Source organism: Nicotiana tabacum, chromosome 17 (genome assembly GCF_000715075.1).
Source record: "Nicotiana tabacum cultivar K326 chromosome 17, ASM71507v2, whole genome shotgun sequence".
Lineage (NCBI taxonomy): Eukaryota > Viridiplantae > Streptophyta > Magnoliopsida > Solanales > Solanaceae > Nicotiana > Nicotiana tabacum.
In genome coordinates, this window is record NC_134096.1 from 107962546 (window position 1) to 107974837 (window position 12292).

Below are 12292 nucleotides of genomic sequence, written 5' to 3' on the forward strand. Positions count from 1 at the left end.
GCTCACTTTAATGTTGATGCTGAATCTGGCCACCATGGCGAGAACAACAATATAGTGCACAACAACGAGGTTCACCCTACTGACCCTAACTAGGTCCCGGTCGTAATCCAATCGATGCCAACTCCCATGTGTCCATCGACGCTAGCTTGCCCACCGATCCGAAAAACAGTATTCGCGGGGGAGCCAGGTCGGGAGCCAGGGATACACACGGTGGTGAAGGTGATGGGATCAACTTGCGGTTGATCTTCGAAATGCTATAGGATCAACATGCAGCGGTAGCCCAATTGCAGAACCAAAGTCGCGCTCCTAGTAGAGTTGGGCCTGAACTATCCCGGGAAAAAACCCGCAGAAATGAACTAGTCACAGAAAAGCCAAATGAAGTTGGATCCGGGACCAACCCCGAGATAGTAAAGATGCTCGAGGAATTGACAAAATGGATAGAATCGGGAGAAAAGAAAATCGAAGCTAACGACAAAAGGTGGAGACCTACAACTCCATGGTCGACCAAATCCAAGGAGCACCGCCGATACTGAAAGACCTGGATTCCAAGAAGTTTGTTCAGAAATCTTTCCCTCCTAGCGCAGCTCCGAAGCCGATCCCAAAGAAGTTCCGCATGCACGAAATTCCTAAGTACAATGGAACAACTAACCCAAATAAGCATGTGACCTCCTACATGTGTGTCATCAAGGGGAACGATTTGGAAGATGATGAGATTGAATTCGTCCTGCTGAAAATGTTCGGAGAGACTTTGTTAAAGGGAGCTATGATATAGTATCACAACTTACCCCCTAATTCTATTGACTCGTTTGTTATGCTTGCAGATGCCTTCAGATGCCTTTGAAAAAGCGCATGCCGGAGCCATCAAGGTCGAGACCAAGAAGTAAGACCTTTTCAAGGTAAAGCAAAGGGATAACGAAATGCTCGGAGAGTTCGTGTCAAGGATTCAAATGGAGCAGATAGATTTGCCACCGGTGGCAGACGATTGGGCCGTTTAGGCCTTCACCCAAAGACTCACTACTCGAAGCTCGTTGGCTCCACAGTAGTTGAAGCAAAATCTAATAGAGTATCCGACAATAACTTGGGCGGACGTCCATAACCGGTACCAATTAAAAATTAGGATCGAAGATGATCAGCTTGGGGACCATTCCGGGTCCGTTTACCCCATCAGAACTAGTGACCGATCTAAATGAGACATTGATCATGAATCGAGATCGAATAGAGACCGGTATCAACCATATAATGGATACCGAAGAGGTAATGGGTCCGGACGCGACCCCATAAGGAGTGAGAGAAGGAGTGGCCGAGGTCAAAAATAAGTAAAAGTGGTTTCGACAGACCCATCGGGCCTAAGGAAGCACCGAGGTTGTCGGATTACAACTTCAACTTAATGTTACTGCCATCATATCTACCATCGGACGCATCAAAGAAACCAAGTGGCCTCGACATTTACAGTCCGACCTTGCCCAAAGGGATCCCAACCTAATGTGTAAGTATCATGGCTCTCGCGGTCACATAACTAAAGACTGCCGACAACTAGAGAGGAAATATCCCAGTTATTCAACAGCAGACACCTCCGAGAGTTCCTGAGCGATCGAGCCAAAAAATCATTTCAGGAATAGGGACTCCAATAAGCAGATCGAGCAGGAGGAACCTCAGCACGTCATTACCATGATCATTGGTGGAGTCGACGCCCCTAGGGACCGATGTTAAAGCGCACCAAAGTGTCCATCACAAGGGATAAACGAACTCGGGATTACATGCAAGAGGGAACTGTATCCTTCAACGATGAGACCGCTGAAGGCATCGTGAAACCACACAATGATGCACTCATAATATCAGTACTCATAAATAAATCTCTAGTTAAGCCTGTGTTAATTGATCTCGGTAGCTCGGCCAATATCATCAGATCGAGGGTCGTAGAGCAAAGAAGATGCTCGCGGTCGATGAGGTGGTCCCAATATCTGCACTTTCGACATCAAAGAATCCAAGTTCGATCTCCAAGGAAGAAACCAAATAGAAATCACTGATGCCAGGCCCGGCCGAGCCGGAAAAGCAAGGGACATGCGCGGATGACGACTACGGTGTTCCCAGGTCTTTCAAAGCCCCCAATGATTCAGATGCCACCAATCGACGGTCGAGGAACTAGAAAAGGTCATATTGATCGAGCACCTGGACGATCGTAAGGTATACCTGGGCACTGAGTTAAGCCCCGAGATCAGGAAAAAACTCATTAAATTCCTTATAGCTAACATAGATTGTTTCGATTAGTCCCACATTGATATGGCAGGGATCCCGCCAGAATAACTACTCACAAGCTGAGCCTGGATCCGAAGTTCCACCCGGTCAAACAGAAAAGGAGTCCTCAGTCCAAAGTCAAGCATGCATTCATCAAAGATGAGGTATCTAAACTCCTTAAAATAGGATCAATTCAGGAAGTTTAATACCCGAAATTTTAGCAAACGTAGTTGTAGTCCCTAAAAAGCGGAATAAATTAAGAATGTGTGTAGACTCAAAGACATGAACAAGGCATTCCCCAAGGACTCTTTTCCTTTGCCCAACATCGATCGCATGATCGATCTGACGGCCGACCACAAGATCCTCAGCTTTCTCGATGCTTATTCTGGGGTATAACCAAATTCGGATGGACCTGGGCGACTAGGGAAAAACATCCTTCATTGCTAAATACGGCACCTAATGTTATAACGTAATATCATTCGGACTAAAAAACGCCGGTGCCATTTACCAACGCCTAGTAAGTCGGATGTTTGAGGAGCAAATAGGAAAATCAATGGAGGTTTACATTGACGATATGTTAGTTAAGTCCCTGCGAGCAGAGGACCATTTGAAATATTTGTAGGAAACCTTCAACATATTGAAAAAATACAATATGAAGCTGAACCCGGAGAAATGCGCATTCGGAGTCGGGTCCGAGAAATTCCTCAGATTCATGGTGTCCAACCGGGGAATCGAGATTAATCCCGATAAGATCAAGGCCATCGAGGACATCACCCTGGTGTACAATGTCAATCTCGTTCAAAGGTTAACTGGGCGCATAGCCGCCTTGGGTCGATTCATCTCGAGGTACTCCGACAAGAGCCATCGTTTTTTCTTGCTATTGAAGAAGAAGAATAATTTCTCATGGACCCCGGAGTGCCAACAAGCCTTGGAAGAACTCAAATGGTACATCTCAAACCCACATTTGCTTCATACTCCAAAGGCAGACGAACAGTTGTACCTGTACTTAGCGGTATCCGAGATAGCGGTAAGTGGAGTCCTGGTCCGAGAAGAGGAAGGTACGCAATTTTTTTCTATTATGTTAGCAGAACTCTAGGTGAGGCCGAAACTTGGTATCCTCACCTAGAAAAATTAGTGCTCGCTTTGCTAAGCGCCACAAGGAAGCTAAACCGTATTTTCAATGCCATCCCATATGTGTTGTAACTACTTACCGGTTGAGAAACATAATTCATAAACCCGAGCTCTCGGGATGATTGGCTAAATGGGTCGTGGAAATCAGCGGGTACGATATCGAATACCGACCCCGAACCGCCATCAAATCTCAAATTCTAGGGGACTTCGTGGTCTACTTCACGCCGGCAGTAATACCCGAGGTCAAAAGGGAATTGTTGTTAAACTCGGGGACTTCATCGGTTATCTGGACCCTCTTTACGGATGGTGCCTCGAACGCAAAGGGGTCCGGACTTGGCATCGTGTTGAAGCCACTGACCGGTAATATAGTTAGGCAATCTATTAGAACTGTAAAATCGACTAACAACGAGGCTGAGTATGAGGTCATGATTGCAGGTCTCGAACTGGCTAAAACCCTGGGAGCCGAGGTGATCGAAGCTAAGTGTGATTCCCTCTTTGTGGCGAACCAAGTCAATGGGATGTTCGAAGTCAAAGAGGAATGAATGGGAAGGTACCTGGATAAACTAGAAGTAACACTACATCGATTCAAAAAGTGGACTTTGCAACATGTACCTCGGTATCAAAAGAAGTCGTTGCTCTTGCTAACTTGGGATCATCGGTAGATGATGATGAATTCAACTCAGGAACGGTCGTACAACTCATGAAATCGGTAGTGGAAGAAGGCCACACCGAGCTAAACTCGATAAACTTAACCTGGGATTGGAGAAACAAGTATATAGACTACCTGAAGACCGGGAAACTCCACTCGGATTCTAAAGAATCGAGAGCTTTGCGCACAAAGGCGGCAATGTTCAACCTATATGAAGATAATACCATATTCAGGAGAACGTTCGATGCCCCACTCGCCATATGTCTAGGACCGGGAGATATCTAATATGTTTTGAGGGAAGTTCATGAAGTCACCTACGGGAACCATTTGGGTGCCGAATTGTTGGTTCGTAAGGTAATCAGAGCCGGCTACTACTGAATCGACATGAAAAATGATGCGAAGGAGTTCGTACGAAAATGCGACGGATGTCAGAAGCACGCACCGATGATTCACCAGCCCGGGGAGCTACTACATTCGGTCTTGTCACCCTGGCCATTCATGAAATGGGAAATGGACATCGTCGGTCCCCTGCCATATACACCCGGTAGGGCTCAATTTATATTATTTATGACTAACTATTTTTCTAAGTGGATAGAAGCCCATACATTTGAAAAAGTCAGAGAGAAAGAAGTTATTAACTTTATTTGGGACCACATAATATGCCGGTTTGGAATGCCGACCGAGATCGTGTGCGACAATGGGAAGCAATTCATCAGCAGTAAGGTGAGCAAATTTTTCGAGGACCATAAGATCAAAAGGATCCTATCAACACCCTATAACCCTAGTGGGAACGGGCAGGTAGAGTCTACGAACAAACCCATACTCCAGAACCTTAAAAAGAGCTTGACCAATGCCAAAGGAAAATAGAAGGAAATTTTGCCCAAAGTCCTATGGGCATATGGTACGATCTCAAAATCGAGTACGGGGACCACCTCGTTCTCGTTGGTCTACGGTGCCGAAGCGTTAATACCGGTCAAAATAGGAGAATCGAGTCTCAGGTTCCGATATGCAACCGAAGAGTCAAACGACGAGGCCATGAGTACAAGCCTGGAACTGTTGGACGAGAGGTGCGAGGCCGCCCTCGTCCGGTTGGTCGCCCAAAAACATCGGATCGAAAGGTATTACAATCGGAGAGCCAACCTCTGACACGTCAATGTCGAGGACTTGTTGTTAAGAAAGGTGACACTAAACACCCGGAACCCGAACAAAGGGAAGCTAGGACTGAATTGGGAAGGTCCATATCGAATTATTGAGATCACCAGCAAGGGATCATACAAACTCGAAGCAGTGAACGGTGAGCGATCACCGAATAGCTAGAATGTAACCCACTTAAAACGATACTACTGTTAAGGTACGACCCCATTCATTTCTTTTATTTACATATATTACGAATTGTACTAACACTTTTAGGTAACAATCAAAGAATGATGCAACTTTTAGGCCTGAAAGAACACGTTGCACTCTTTTTTCCCTTGAACCGGTTTTGTCCCAAATGAGTTTTCCGGCAAGATTTTTAACGTGGCAACAGTGGATCGTGCTAACTTAGAATTGAAGAACGGCTATGAACCAGAGTCGAGGGTCACATCAACAATATCCTAGCCCTCTCTATGACCGGCTTCGAATACTGGGGGGCCATCACCCTCGGATAATGATTTTATCCAGGAAGGAAACTTTATGCTCGAACAGGCTGGTCTTGATGGCTAGGATTTATTGTAAGGGCCAAACAGTCAAATGAACCATGCCCATATAGACCACTTAAGCCATAACACGAAGCTTGTACACATTTGCAATCTTGTATGTTACGCACAGAAATGAAAGAAAGTTTCTACCTTGCAGATACATATTTTTTCTCCTAAAAACTACTACAATTTGTTCCCTAAGTATATCGAGCCCAAGGGCCACCTCTATCCGGAGCCAAGAGATCACCCCCACTCGGGGACTGTCGTCCAACGCAAACTCGGACGGCTCGGGCTATTGAAGCCCGGGGACACAAAACCTATTAGGCACTGCCCGAACTTTAAAAGCTACGGCCACCCCTGCCCGGGGACTGTCTTCAAATGCAAACTCGGATGGCTCGGGCTATTGAAGCCCGGGGGCTCAAAACCTATTAGGCAGTGCCCGAACTTTAAAGGCTATGGCCACCCCTACTCGGGGATTGTCGTCCTGGGTAAACCCGGATAGCTCGGGTATTGAAGCTGAGGGGAGGGGTGGTAATAAGCCTATTAGGCAATACCTGAATTTAAAAGGTTACGGCTATCCTAGAAATGGCTCGAAGACGTCCGAAACCCGTAGCCAAAATTTAAGGCCTTCAAAATTTTCAAACCGGTTCAAAGGCTACCCTTGGCAAAATTATAATCTAAGACTTCTAAGTAAGCACTTTGGGGAAAGCTTCCAGTCATACCAAGCCCTCACGAGTTTTAAGCAAAATTATATCAAGAAGAAGCCTTGTTTGATCCTCCAAACAAGACCATACTACTACGTACTTAGGCATTTGAAATCTTTGCAATCGTAAAGAAAAAGCCAAAAGAAACAAACTTGAAAATTGTCGAAGGGAAAAAAGAAAAGCCTTGTATATATATAAAGATCTTTACAAAGGCCGAACGGCCTCAACAAAATATACAAAAATACAAAAACAAAGAAAAACCTACAAGATACCTAAGCCTGATTTTCGCTCGAGCCTGCCTCGTCACCGAGACCATCGAGGTCTTCTCCGCCCTCAGATTCGCCGGAACCCTCAGAGCCTTCCTCGTTCTCGGGGTCTACCAATATCTTAGCCTCGGCCTCGAGCCTCTTAGCATTTTCGATCTTGGACGATAGGTCGAAACCCCGGGCATGAACTTCCTCTAGAACCTCTCTTCGGGACTGCCACTTCACGTATTCGATAGTGACTCTCAGGCAGTCACTGACTTAACTGTTTTAAGCTCCTTGCCAAGGGCATCACATTTAGCGATAGTCGAGCCCAGTTGAGACTGGAGGTCTTCAATTTTCTAGGATTGGATCTCCCCGAGGCCAGCTGCTCCCGGGCAGTCTCCTTCTCCGAAGCCAATCAGTCCATTTTGCCTTTTCACTCTTCGGCCTCGGCCTTGACCACGTCCATCTCAGCTCGAAGTTGGTCGATCCGGTCAAGCTTATGCTGGACCTACGGGTTTTGACCGTTAGTTGCTATGTCTAACTCATCATCACTAACTTCAAATATCTTTACCTGTTCCACCAGGTCGATATTTTCTTTTTGAGCCGCTTCCAACTCAGCCCGGAGATTCTTGACTTCTCCTTCACGTTGCTCGCTGAGAAGCTTATACATGTCCCTCTTCTCAGCAAGTTCTTTGACCTCGGTCTCAAGTTGACTAAGCTCATCTTGGTATCGGAGAAAGGTTTCATGGTGGAGCACCGAGGCTTGCAAAGTGTGAAAAAGAAAAGGCATTAGAGTCATCAAAAACTGAATACGAAGATAAAAGAGTATGATAACACATTATCCGGTTCAGTGCCTGTTGTGCTTCATTGGACAAGCATGGAGCATCCACCCCGTTCATTTTTGCCTGGTCTTCTTCGGTTACCAGGTACCAAAGGTAGCTAGCTACCCCGACAGGGGCAGAAAAAATCTGAGCATCCTCCGGGACGGTGATAACAACTGATCGCTTCAGGCAAGGATCCTTGTTTGGAGCGGGAAACCGGTTGATCAACCTAGGGCTCAAGTTCGGCCCACCGACCTCCGAGGATGAACTCTTCCTCGGTACCTCTGAGTCACCCAACCTAGAGAAGTCTTCCGGGGTGGTTGAGTCTACACCATCAAAGAAGCCTCGGAGGGGATCGTCAGCTCCATGAACCCTTTCATTGGATCGCCCCTTCATCGCTAGGGCTTTATCGAACATGGACTCTATGAACGAGGGTGATCTCAAAATTTCTATAACACCGGGCGGGGCGGAGCGGGCGTATCGAGTGGCCTTGACCCCCACCCTTGTGCCAGCCTCTTGGACTTGAGGAGGATTGGCCTCCGTCGTTTCTTCCACGGTTGCCACCCTTTCCTCTGGGAGAGATGGCTCACAGGCCACAAAAATTTCGTCCTCCTCGGGATAATCCCTGATCTGGTAAAGCAAGTTTGAATCAGGCACCCAAGAGCTGGAGCTTTCCTTTGGCTTACGAGCCAAATTTCTCGTGGACTTCATTTTTTCCGAGCTCGGGGAACTCGGAGCCCTCTTTCTTTTCTTCTCCCCTGTTGCTCCGGGCTTCCCCGAAGCAGAAGAATCGGCGGGTAAGTCTTCACCCCCTACTAAGGGCCTAAGCTCGATGATTCTAGGCAAACCTGGAAAACTGAGAAGAGAAGGAATGAAAACATGGTGTTGTAGAGGAAAGCTTAGTGCTACTTATATAAGGAAAGGACTCTTATCGTGAGAACGAGCCTTTCAGCGACCCTTCAAAAACTCGCTCCACGAGCGCTCGGCATAAGACATCTGCGAACAAATGCCTCTGATCCACTCCTTGAGCCGAGGGATGGCGTTTGGGACTCGAGCAAGAGCTGCACCATAGCAGACACTGATGAGAAAAAAGAAAATAAAATATAAAATCGACGTTCAAAAGGGAGTTATACTTACGTGATACGTTCCACTTCTCGGGGAACGGCCTCCACTCGATAGGTATCAGGTCGGCGGTCCTCACCGGACAAAGCGTCATTGCCAACCCCGATTCCTGTCCTCGTCGATACTAGAAAATGGGGCTTTGTTGGCCCAGCGTACAAGCTTTATCAGCCCCCCTCCCCTCCCCGAAAGATTTGGGGACTGTAAAAGCGGAGTAGATGATCGTTGGTGAACGTGCATGAATCAATTTTGTTCACAAAAAATCGGAGGAGGATTACGATCCTCCACAATGATGGGTGGATTTGGCCTAGGAATACGTTGTACCTCCTACAGAAGTCCAAGATGACCGAGTCCACCAGGCCCAATGTAAAAGAATAAGTGTAAACACTCAGATATCCCTCAACATGGGTGGTAATGTCGTCGACGGGCCCGGGAATCACTACGTTCTTGTCCATTCAGCGGCAATCCTTTCGAACCACAGGAAGAACAGCCTCAGTAATGGAACAGATGTACCGTGACACCGCCTCGCATCGGCCTTGAACCGAAGAGGGATTTTTGACTTTGAAGTCTTCATTAACCGAACACCCTGGCCACGCCCGGAGCAGACCTCTCGAGGACAACCATATCGGAAGCGGTCTCCTTGACCTCAGTGGTGGGCTGCGAAGAAGGAGCACTTTTTTGGGAACGGTCTTGGAAGTCTTCGCTATTTTTATCTAAGAAAGGCTTGGAAAAAGATGACGAAAAATGAAGGGTCAAGTGCGGAGATTTGGGTAGAAGATGAGTAAAAGTTTGAAACTCACTTAAATTTCTTAAAAACGAAAGTAAAAATGCTAGAGTATGAAGAAGGATAGAAGACTCGAAGGTAGAAGCTTGAACATAAAGTGAAAAATGAACGAAGGAAAGGGATATATAGAGGCCTTACAACATTTCGCGCCCAAAGGTAGCCAATCGGTAGTTGACACGCATTTGGGGTCATAATGACCTGACTGACTAGACGTTTCAGGTCCTTTGTCGTTTCTGTCACGATGTATTGAAGAAGGAATCGAGGAGCTCATGTTGTTTCTCGTCAACATACTCTCTGAGAAACGAGGGGACTATTTGTATACGGGTGAAATCGGACCCGTAAGACGGTCCAGTCTCCGATAAAATAAATTGAGTAACAGACGTGATGGCACAGAGCCGAAATCGAGGTAAGGGAGTCATCGAGACAGGTTCCGGGGGTACGACGTCCGCCCCCGAGAATATCGGGGCCATGACACCGGATTGGTCCAAATCCCAAAAGCCTTCAGAGAGCGTTATCGAGTAATCGAACACGATTGACAGAAGGCCGTAATATCTGTGACCGACCGGATATCACGGCGTGGATCTCAACACATATCGATAGAAAACTGGTGATTAGTTAAATAGAAGATGTTATATCTGTTATAGAATTGCACTTAGGATAAAACTCCCCTACTATATAAATGGGAGTCTGATTATTCATTTAAAACATGTGACGCACGCATACCAAGGCAATATACTGTTATTTTCTCTGTTATTGAAAGTTCTTATTCTTGCTCATCAATGATGGCCATTGTGAGTCGGGATCGAGGGTGGATATTTCATTGAGGCTGGAATCATCCTCCTCACGTGGTTTGAATTTACTATACCTTTATTTGTTTAATCTAACGCAATTTATCATTTGTATCAAATCAATCCGCGTATTTCTAAAATCATTTACAAATTTAATTGTTATCCGTTTTTAGGGTAAACACCTATAATCACGTAGATGTCTATAACTTGCTTTAGACCACAAATTTCAAAAGTCATTCATTTTTTTATACTCCATATCCAGTTAAATACCTTCACGTAACATGACACGAAGGGAGTAAATAATTAAACATTATATTCAAAAAATAATAGGAAATATATTAATTTTCATGATTTTGTAATACAGTTTGTTTAATAAAATATACTTTAAAAGTTAATAGTCATGCACGACAGCTGATGGGGGTGGTGATCAAGGATGAAGGTTTGTGAAATATTGGCTGTAGAATCACTACCAGTGAAGTTATGATAGATTTTAGGGATATGAAAAGTTGTAGATTTTAAAATGAATTCTATTTTATATAATTTTCTCAAAGTAGTTGTAACTTATTTAATTAAGTTCTAAATAAGTTGTATTACATGTAAAATTTTTTTCAAGAATATATGAATCTTTCAGATCTCACTCCATCGAATGCATGTGCATTTTCTCTTATGATTAACCACTTATTTTCTATGAAAAAGTTAGATTCATTTGATCTAGTATAGGTTTTTAAAATAATTAAGATATTGGTCATTCAAAGGTTTCGTGTTGTAAGTTATAACGTTACTTATTTATTATTTATCCGAAATATTCAACCTAAACTTGCTTTTCCTAAGTTCAATCTATATAACCCTATTCTACCTGTGTTCAAGTTGCTGCACATGTTTCTTGTGATCGGTTATTAATGCTTGCAGCCCAACTTCTTTATTCTAACTTTTTCCTTTCTTCGTTTTCCTGCTTTACCTAACTTTTGCTTCGTTCTTTCTTTTGCAGCTAGCCTAGGATGGCTGTTAATTTCTACATGTGCGGCTTGCTCTTAATTCCATCTGGGCACCTGGCCCTAGTTACGTACTAGGGGTCAGGAGCGGAAGGAGAGTGCTACCTACGGTTAGGATGAATTTGTTAAACTTTGGATTTGTTATAGAAAATTCATTAAATATTGCCATACATCCTTTTAAGGGGGAAATGAGTTTTTCCACTTAAACTAATATTATTGGAAAGAGATTATTTTATTTAATTTTTGAGAGTCATCACTTGAATAATTATTTAAGGTGTCCCAAGTCACTGTTATTTTAAATCCAAAATCAAGAAATTTTTTTACTCTGTTAAAGTCTGTGAAACACAAAAGATCGGGTAAGGAATTTTGTCAACTCGGGAGAATGTGTTAGGCACTTTCGGATTCCGCGGTTTTAGCACAGTCACTTTGCAATTCAAACTCGGCTTAATTAACTGATTATTATAATATTTTAAACCTATATGTATTTTACCTCTTATATCGTTTTTATTCATATATTTAAACCTTTTTTAGTATTTGTGGAGTTACTTTAAACAAGTTACGATGTTGTACATCTGTTGTTTCACACGCATCGCAATTGCGTCACGTGAAACGCACTCGCAATTTATAACATATTCATGTTTATTATTACTTTGAAGTGGAGTCCACTCACAAAAGCGTGCACTCAAATTTGAAATTACGTGTCATGACTATGTCACGGGAATCGTACTCATAGCCACAACAATTTATTATTGGTCGCGCCTAAAATAAACTTTCAAATGTTGTTACTCTAGACTAACTTTTGAGATTATGTAAAGTCATAATTTATAGGTAAGCATTGTGAAATTGTGCGAATGATTTCAATTGTCTAGATCCTTAACAAACGTGGTCCCATACTTGCATTGTTTCGAGCCAAAGACAAACAGTTCTTTATTGAGCTTAAAACTTTCGTGAAATTAGTTACTGATGAGCTTTTGAGATTCAACAATTGAGGATGGATTTAAGCTAATTTTAATCATGTTGTTAGTGGACCTTTTCCAGAATAAACTGTACAAAGAAGGCAGACCCATACATATCGTGAACGGCATGCGAATGGAAAAATTGGACGGGAGTCCGTGGGAATCAACCAGATAGCATGACGGGCC